This window comes from Acinonyx jubatus, chromosome C1, assembly GCF_027475565.1.
Source record: "Acinonyx jubatus isolate Ajub_Pintada_27869175 chromosome C1, VMU_Ajub_asm_v1.0, whole genome shotgun sequence".
Taxonomy (NCBI): Eukaryota; Metazoa; Chordata; class Mammalia; order Carnivora; family Felidae; genus Acinonyx; species Acinonyx jubatus.
In genome coordinates, this window is record NC_069381.1 from 51,368,132 (window position 1) to 51,377,663 (window position 9,532).

At 41.4% G+C, this 9,532-nt stretch overlaps 1 pseudogene; it reads left to right on the top strand.

Moving 5' to 3' along the window:
• The first annotated feature begins 4,401 nt into the window (after positions 1 to 4,401).
• On the top strand, positions 4,402 to 5,231 carry LOC106980779 (60S ribosomal protein L17-like; annotated as a pseudogene).
• The last annotated feature ends 4,301 nt before the right edge of the window (positions 5,232 to 9,532 follow it).

The following is a 9,532-nucleotide window of genomic DNA, read 5'->3' on the forward strand; positions in this document are numbered from 1 at the left end:
GGGCTCCGGGGGGAATTAAAGGTAACCAGATCTTAAACATGTGTGAAAGACCACCATCCCTTTGCTGTGCCCCCAACAGTTGGCAGAGTTATACCTAGCGCCAACCTTTCTCTTATCACCACCCCCTCCCCTTGCCTTCTTAGAAATGTACAGGTCATTCTTTGCTTGCCAGGAGCAAGATCAGCCAAGGAGGGCAGTTGCACAGAATAAAATTTGAAAATAAATGCTGCAAAATCAGCCATAAAGTCCTAAGTGTCATCTTATTTTTATTTCCTGAGGGGGTGTCTTACATCAGAATTTCTTAAAATAAGAATTAAATTAATCCCCTCCCCCATTTTAATATAAAGCTCGTACTCAAAGACCTTCTTTTCCAGATGACATTGTGCTGATGGGCACAGCTTTGTCCTGTCAGTGGCATGGTGGGGAGGAGGAGGAAATGCCTTCGTTCCCTGGTCTGAGTCCTCCCGGGCTGAATTTCGGAAGTATCTTCTGAAAAAACAGTCCTACAGAACATTCTCCCCTCTTTTTACATAGGCCCAGAAGGTGCTGTGACTTCTCCAAGGTCACTCAGCAGCCCAAGTGTAAGCTATGGAAACAGAGGAGGAAAAAGTCTTCTCTACCTAGGAAGGACGTTCGACTTGAGGAAAGGAAAAAACTGAACCCTGGGGCAAAGAAAGTTGGGAAGCGCAGAGAAAAGGAAACAAACAAACAAACACCAAACAACAAACACGGAGAAGCGCTGGGCCGAGCGGGATTCGGCTCCAGGAAGACCGAAGTCCTGGACCCTGGGGTGGTTCCGAGGCCTGGCAGGCCGCTCCGCCTCAACTAGCTGGTGCGCCCCTAGCCCAGCACTGGGCGGTTCTGCCGGGACCGAGGGTTAGAGTTCCTTCTTGCCTCGTAATTTGGGAGGGGAAGAAAGAAGGCGGGAACTCCAGGCCCGCACCTCCCTTCACCCCGCAGGTCAGCGGCCCATCCACAGCGCTCTGGGGTCGGCAGTCGCCCCCGCCCTTCCACCTTTGCGCAAGCCAGGAGGGCTCGGCCTGTGGGACTCCAGCTCCCCCTGTCTGAAGGGAGGGAAGAAGAGAATTTGAATTAATTAGGGAGAAAACCCATCGGTAAAAGGTGCCTGCTGCAGGGGTGGGGGCAGCGGAGGGCGCGGTGGGGACTCTCCTCCCCGCCCTACCCCGCGGCGCCCCACTTGCAAGCGCTTAGGAGAGCTCGCGACGCGAAACAAGTCCCGGCCGGGCGGCCTGGAAGCCCCAGCCTGGGATCTCTGGGAAACCGAGAGCAAGTTTACTGCATTCTAGTTAGGCCACAGCCCTGGCGAGTCTTAAAAGGAGGGTCGTGAGGACTCTGGAGACCTGGCTGGGTGGCGGACAGACCCAAGTGTCACCAACCCGGTCCTGTTTGCCTGGCCGTCAATGCGCGGCAAGTTCTCTCGGCCATCCCGGCCCTGGCCTCTCCCTCTTCCGCGGATTCGGGCATTTGGAATGCTCCTTCCTGGGATGGATCTGGCAACAGGGGCTGCAGTGCACGCCTTATTGAAGAGGGGAGCTTTGCTTCTTTTCCTCACTCCATCCCTTCCACTCGCTCCTCGCGACAAATGGTAAGCGCGACTCAGTTTTCTCCCAGAGATCGACAACACATTTTGCCCTTTACCCTGTTCTGTAGGGGGCGTGCATGCCTGGTATCGCAGGGAGCTTTGCTGTCAGTGCCGGAGCAACCCCCAAAGCTTGATGTTGTCTTTGCTCTCAAACTCCAACTGGGAGGCAGCGCCTCCTCCGGGAAGCCCTAGGGAACTTCCCAGCTCCGTTTGTTGAGCCTCGTTGGAGCCCACTGTGCCAACGAATGAAGCGTTGTCACTGATGCCCTGTGAGTTTCTTACTGTCTAACATTGCTGAGCACAAAAGAGACAACTAAAATTATTTGTCTAGCGAATGACAAGAGAGGACCCTGGGGATGAGGATGAGGAAGGCTGTTAATTGATCAAATCAAGTCTTTCTCAAGAGTTTGGGGACCGTTTTTCTTCCCATTCCTTTTCTTCAGTCCCCTTCTTTATGATAATGCTTTTATAAGCACCATGTTAACATTTTAAATGAAGGAATTTTAAAAACATTTATTAGAGATCTAAGAGGTATAAGACATGTCACGTTCATAGTGTGATTAGATTTTCTGGAATGTTTTCTCTGACTTCTCCTACCTGGAATACATACCATGAGAAGTCCCACCTTCCTAATGAGGAAACCCCCTCTACAGTACTTCAGTTTTTAGCCAGCTTCTGCTTTAATTATTCCAGTAGAGGAGGAATCAAACCTTGCCAAACGTTAGGGGCATCTTTATTTGTTACACTGTCTTTCTTTTATAGAACACTTTTATTTCTTTAGTAAAATATAGAGGATTGGAGAGTCATTTGCTTAGATTTTAATATTAAAGATGACCTTATAAGATGATCATATTATCATGTGTTGGGTTTCTTTATCTAGAAACAACAAAGAATTCACTGTGGTTTGGCTTTTACATTAAAACTATTGTTTGTGGGAGGAAGTGAGCAAAAGCTAAAGCTTTGAGACAGCATCAGGGTTCTATCTTCAGTATACATGTTTCAGGGCTGTCCAGGGGCCTTGTTCTCAGACCCACTTGGAGAGCCCTAGCTACCACCTCCCCTAGGATTGAATTCAGGCAATACTGGCAGTAAAAGTCTTGTGGGATGGTTGGTTGTTAGAATTTCATGTTCTTTATTTTAACCATAAAAAAGTATTTTTTAATGTTTATTTATTTTTGAGAAAGGGAGAGAGAGTATGGGGGAAGGGGCAGAGATAGAGGGAGAGAGAGAATCCCAAGCAGGATCCAAGCTGTCAGCACACAGATGGACTTGGGGCTCGATCTCACCAAACATGAGATCATGACCTGAGCCGAAGTCCAGTGCTTAACTGAGCCACCCAGGTGCCCCCCTCAAAAGCATTTTTAAAAAGCTAAATCATTTAATTTATTTTTCATTACTGTAACCATTGGCATAATAGTCACCTCTTACCTGCAGTCATCCCAACCATATGAAACTAGATGTCTTCTCTGAAAAATATTCATGTGGATTCTACTGTTTAATATAAACAAAAAAGAAATCACAGATTATTTGGCTATTGCCCTCCAACTAGGATCAAGATAACATGCTTTTTAGCCTTATACACTTAATACAACTTTTTTTTTTTTTTACAAATTTATATCTAGTTTATGTGGTCTCTCTTGATTTAGTCTTTATAGAGCCCAGTTAGCCTCTTCCTCTGCCATTGTTACAGATTATACCAGTAAGCCATCTCTCAAATTCTACCATCTTGCAAATGTAAATGTTGGTTACAAGAGCAAGGTGGTACCAAGATCAGCACAAATTAATCACAACCACTATGAAACATCTTCTTTATTGATGGTACTTCAACAGTATCACCTTTCCACATACATCAGGAATTATGACTTTATGATAAAGTTGCTCTTGTTGCTGGAGGGAATCGAGTGCAAGTATTAATAGATTGGATTTAAAGACAAGACTAATTCTTAGTCCTAGTCTTGACATTGAACTTGGAAGTATTTGGTGGACTCTGTATTTGCCCACGTAAAGATTACTATTGAAAATTTAGCTGAGAGAAAGAGAAGAATTATAGTATTATAACTATCATTTCAGATTTTTAGCCAACAGATCTTTTTGAGTAACTGTTTAAAAATTTAGAGATTTTTTTAAAACTTAATTTCACTTTCGTCTTAAGATATCAACTTTTCCAAGACATCTGTCATTCAAACCTCCAGCAGTTTGATGACTCCTTTACTCTGATATTGATAGTGTATATTGTAGTTTAGGGTAGGGGACTGAATCACCCCCTGTCTACCACCATCATCCATGAGGCCCCATGAATAAATTGAAGCTCCCCCTTACAGGATACTGTGAGTGAATCCACCCTCCACTTTGGGAGCCATCATTTCATTCTACTACAATATATTCAATATACATACTTAATGGGTTACATGTTTTGCTTTTAAATATTCTTACATAATTGAGATGAAGTGTGAGGAAAAACTTCATTAAATTTTGAGAGCTAAAAACTTACTGTGTAGGAGATAGCTATACTGTATTTTCAAAATTGATTCCCTTGCTAAGGAGGGTTTATTATTTGAGGTGCAGAATGATATTCTGGAAGGAGTATGGGCTTTGGATGTGATAGTTCTAGGGTCAGATTCTGGCTCTGCCAATTCCTAAATATAATTTTCATAAGTTATTTAGTCTCTCTGAATCTCAGTTTTCTGATCTATAAAATGGGGATCATACTGTGAAGATTTACTATGACAATGTATTTGGAGTGCTCAAAAATGGTGGTTATTGCTCTTCCCCTAAGTGGCCTGAGATGATCTCTGAAAATGGTTCGCTCTTCACTTGACCCAGAAAACCCTATGAAATCATGCAAATCAAGAGGCTCAAGGGGCGCCTGGGTGGATCAGTCAGTTAAGCATCTGACTTTGGCTCAGGTCATGATCTCACAGTTCGTGGGTTCGAGCCCCGCGTTGGGCTCTGTGCTGACAGCTCAGAGCCTGGAGCCTGCTTTGGATTCTATGTCTCCGGCTCCCTTTCTACCCCTCCCCCACCTCTCTCTTTCTCACTCTCAAAAATAAATAAACATTAAAAAAATGATAATAAAAAAAAGAGGTTCAAATCTTCACATTCACTTTTAGGAACACATGTGAAACTGTCCATGCCATCAAGAGTATGCATATCCAAAAAGCCACCAAGAATCTGAAAGATGTCACTTTTCAGAAGCAATGTATGCCATTCTGTAGCTATAATGGTGGAGTTGGGAGGTGTGCCCAGGCCAAACAGTGGGGCTGGACACAGGCTCAGTGGCCCAAAAAGAATGCTGAATTTTTACTGCACATGCTTAAAAATGCAGAGAGTAATGATGAACTTCAGGGTTTAGATGTAGATTCTCTCGTCATTGAGCACATCCAGGTGAACAAAGCCCTCAAGATGTGGCATAGAACTTCTAAGGCTCATGGTAGGATTAACCCACATGGGAGCTCTCCCTGCCACATTGAGATGATCCTTACTGAAAAAGAGCAGATTGTTCCTAAACCAGAAGAGGAGGTTGCACAGAAGAAAAAGATATCCCAGAAGAAACTGAAGAAACAAAAACTTATGGCCCAAGAGTAAATTCTGTATAAAATAAATGCAAATAAAAGTAAAAAAAAATGATGGTTATTATTACTTTACAGTTTTGCTGATTTTATAGCGGTCATATTTTCATGAGGCTACCTTTATTTTTTTCTTTGATATCATACACCAATAGTTGTCACATCTCATATTTAAAAATGAAGTTGCTGATACCACCGTCCCTTCCATCTGTTTGAGTGAGGTATCATTTTTGTGTTCTCACAACTTAACAAATGTGAAACAATTTACTCTGTAGTGCCACTTGGTAAATCACTTTTTCACTTTCAGGGTATTTTTCAGTCTTGTGGATGAGAGGTCTTGACAATAGTCATTAAAGATGTGATAGCACTTTCACAAGAACAAGGACATGTGCCTTATGTCTTTGCTGAGCTCTGGTCTAGGTAGACTAATTTTAACATTTTTCTACATCTGCACTAAGATTTCACTGGGAGAAGTCACTGCCTAGATGGGATCTGATCAGGCAAATGCCTAATTTTGAGCTTGTAAAGATCTCCTCAGTTGTACTGTCTGGCTAATGGGAGGATGTGATATCGTATAGTTAAAGGAAGATGTGATAGAAATCAGATTGATTAGGGTTTGCTGCCTCATGATTTTGACTAAATCACTTGAAACCTCAAATCATGATGATTTAGTTGAGACTTATGTCTATTTAGCTTATTCAAATTAAAGCAAACATTACTTAAAAAGTATGAGAAAGGAAGAGTGGAAAACCATTTAAATGTGAAGCTGCCATTAATTCTATTCAATGGGCATGGGACACAGGGGTATATGTAAGGGTGCCATGAAGTTGCTGTTTCCACAGTTAGTTTCAGTTCCCTTATGTATCTTATAATGTGAGCATCTTGTACAGAAAATGGGATGAGATCTCAGTGTTTAAATATACTGCTCTTATCTTTTTGTACAACATGGCCTCTAAATGCAAGCTAGTTATTATATGTAGAATTAAACCAAAGACACATCAGACAATGGAGGAGAAAACTATTAGATTAATGGAGAGACTATATGCTTGTCTATTATAAGGGCAACTTTTAAGGGATTTTGTGACTAATTTTTTATTATATTTGATTTTTTACCTTACATGTTACTTTGTAATCTAACTCCTGCACAAAATGCAATTTCCATTATAATATCTGCCTTACCAGGGTTGTTCTGGGAATCAAATGAGATAATATATGTTAAAGTGCTCTGCAAAATTCACGGTGCTATAAAATATAAAATGTGTCTGTACTCTGGACAAGACTTGGTCAGCCATTTAAGTGTTTTACTCTGTGTTTTCACACAGAAAGTGAATTGTAGCTGTGTACAGAACAATCACAATAATAATAATAATAATAATAATAAAGATAGAAGCTAAGAAGATTGATTAATCGCCTACTTAGAACAAACCAGGAAATGTGTTTAGTGCTTTAAGTGGATTATCTCAACTAGATACTGCTTTGGGAAAAGTTCTTCTACTTAGTTTTCTATACTCCAGGCTCTTCTAAGGGTACCTCAGTTTCAAATATTATATGCACTTTCTGGGAAGCCTCCACATTACTTGTGTGGGTGTGTAGCCAGTATGTTTTCTTCTTATACAGATGAATTTAATAACTAAGAAGTGCTGGGTGAGAAGATACTTATTTCCTACTATTTCCATGGGGAGGAATTTTCATCGGAGGACACATGAACCTGTACCTCTTATTCATTCCTCTCTGAGGGAGGAAGGAGGACTTACCTGATTAATCGGTATTTTTTAATACAAATTTTATTTATTTGTTTGTTTGTTTGTTTGTTTATTTATATTTAGGGAGAGCACAAGTAGGGAAGGAGCAGAGAGAGAGAATCCCAGGCAGGCTCTGAACCACCAGTGTAGAGCCCGATTCACAACTCAAACTCATGAGCCACGAGATCATGACCTGAGCTGAAGTTGGACGCTTAACTGACTGAGCCACCCGGTGCCCCTGTTTTTTCATTTTTGAGAAGGGGGAGGGGCAAAGAGAGGGAGAGAGAGCAAAGGAGACCGAGACCCCAAAGCAGGCTCTGTGCTGCCAGCACAGAGCCCTGTGCGGGGCTCAAACTCACGAACTGTGAGATCATGACCTGAGCCAAAATCAAGAGTCTGATGCTTAACTGAGTGAGTCACCTAGGTGCCCCTGATTACTCAGTTTAGAAGAAGGAAATGAGCATTTGTGGATCAGCCACTCCTACACATTTTGGATTTGCCTGCTCTCAGAAAGGATGCATTATGGTTTTCAGCCTCTGTCATGCCATGACCTTAGCAAAACGTGATCTTACTTGTAGTTGAGATCTACAGGTGTTTTGTGCTCCCAGTGACTAGGTAGGTAAATCTAACCAATTCAGCCACTATTAGCCAGTTCACTTGGTTGCACATCACTTAATGTAGATTTCGTTAGAAGTAAAAATAACATTTGTTATCCGTGACTCCTGTGTCTACTTCTCAACTGGTTCTAAAAGTAGGTGGGAAAGAGAAAAATTATGAAGCAGTTCTGCTTAAAATCCTTACAAAAGACAGTGTAAGGGAGTGGTTAAGAGCACAGGGATGGAAATGAATTTGCCTAATTTCAAATTTGGGCTCCATCACTTTTCAGCTGTGTTATTTTATGCAAGTTATTTAAACTCTCTGTGCCTTAGTTATCTTATCTGTAAAATGGGAATAATAATAGAACCTACTCTCATAGTGAGAGGATTAAATGAATTAATACATGTAAAATGCTTAGAATAGTCCTGAGTGTATCAGCATTCAATAGATGTTAGCTTTTCTTACTATTAAATTAACATTGATAGCCCAAGGATACAATCTAAATATTTGCACATAATTTGCATTCAGCTTCTAACTTCCCTCCTTAAAAAATGTTGATTCATGGGGCACCTGGGTTAAGCACTGGACTCTGGATTTCTGCTCAGGTCATGATCTCATGGTTTGTGAGTTTGAGCCCCATGTCTGACTCTGCACTGATAGCGAGGATCCTGCTTGGGGTTCTCTCTCTCTGGCCCTTACCTGCTCATACTCACATTCTCCCACTCTTTCAAAATAAATAAATAAACTTAAAAAAAATGTTGATTCCTTGATTATCAGCACTGGGGCCTTCTACTGATTCATTCTCCGTGTTCAGTATGGTATATTTAGTCCTTTTCTTCTCCTTTTCTTTACTTGCCACAATCCATAGAAATGGGACTCACAGTGACATACCTTTTAAATTTCTGTGAGGTCTTCAGACTAATCCACTGTGCTTGCTCTTATTTCAGAGCCCCATAGCAATTTGCCTATCCTATACAATTTAGCTATTAAATGTGTGTTATCATATGGGATGCAAAATAGGACAGATTTTCTTTTCTTTTATTATTATTTTTTTTTAATGTTTATTTATTTTTGAGACAGAGAGAGACAGAGCATGAACGGGGGAGGTTCAGAGAGAGGGGGAGACACAGAATCCGAAGAAGGCTCCAGGCTCTGAGGTGTCAGCACAGAGCCCGACGCGGGGCTCGAACTCACAGACCATGAGATCGTGACCTGAGCCGAAGTCGGACGCTTCACCGACTGAGCTACCCAGGCGCCCCTATTTTTTTTCTTTTAAAGAAAACTACCTCAGTGTCTCTTCTTAAGGTGCAAATATGTTGCAGTAATATTTGGGGAAGTATGTTCAACATTTTATCATGGAGAATTTCAAACATACAGAAAAGTTGAAAGAATTTTTTTTAAGATTTTCTAAATTTTTTTAGTAATCTCTATATCCAACGTGGGGCTTGAACACACAACCCTGAGATCACATGCTCCACCAGTTGAGCCAGCCAAGTGCCCTACAAAGTTAAAAGAATTTTGCAACAAGCACCACTATTCTACTATTCTACCATTAACATTTTAATACACTTGTTCCATCACAGAGTTTCCAGCATTCATCCTTTGATCTATTCATCATCCCATTTTAGTTTTTTGGTGCCTTTCAAAGTAGAATGTTGCAGCACTATTTTAAAATGTTAACCTTTGGGAGGGAGGGGAGAGTGGGTGATGGGCATTTGAGGAGGGCACCTGTTGGGATGAGCACTGGGTGTTGTATAGAAACCAATTTGACAATAAATTTCATATTAAAAAAATAAAATAAAAAGTAAAATGCTAAACTTTACCGCCTACAACTCCTCTATTTCCTATCTGAGGCAGAAGCAGTGTGGCAGAGTGAAGGGCTTTGGAGCCTGGCAGCCTGGGCTTGTAATCTAGCTTTGCCACTTACTAGCTATGTGACCCATATAACATTACTGTTACTTAGTGTCTTTGCCTGCAAAAGAGGATAATAGTAGTACCTACCTCATGAGGTTGTGAAAGTGCAT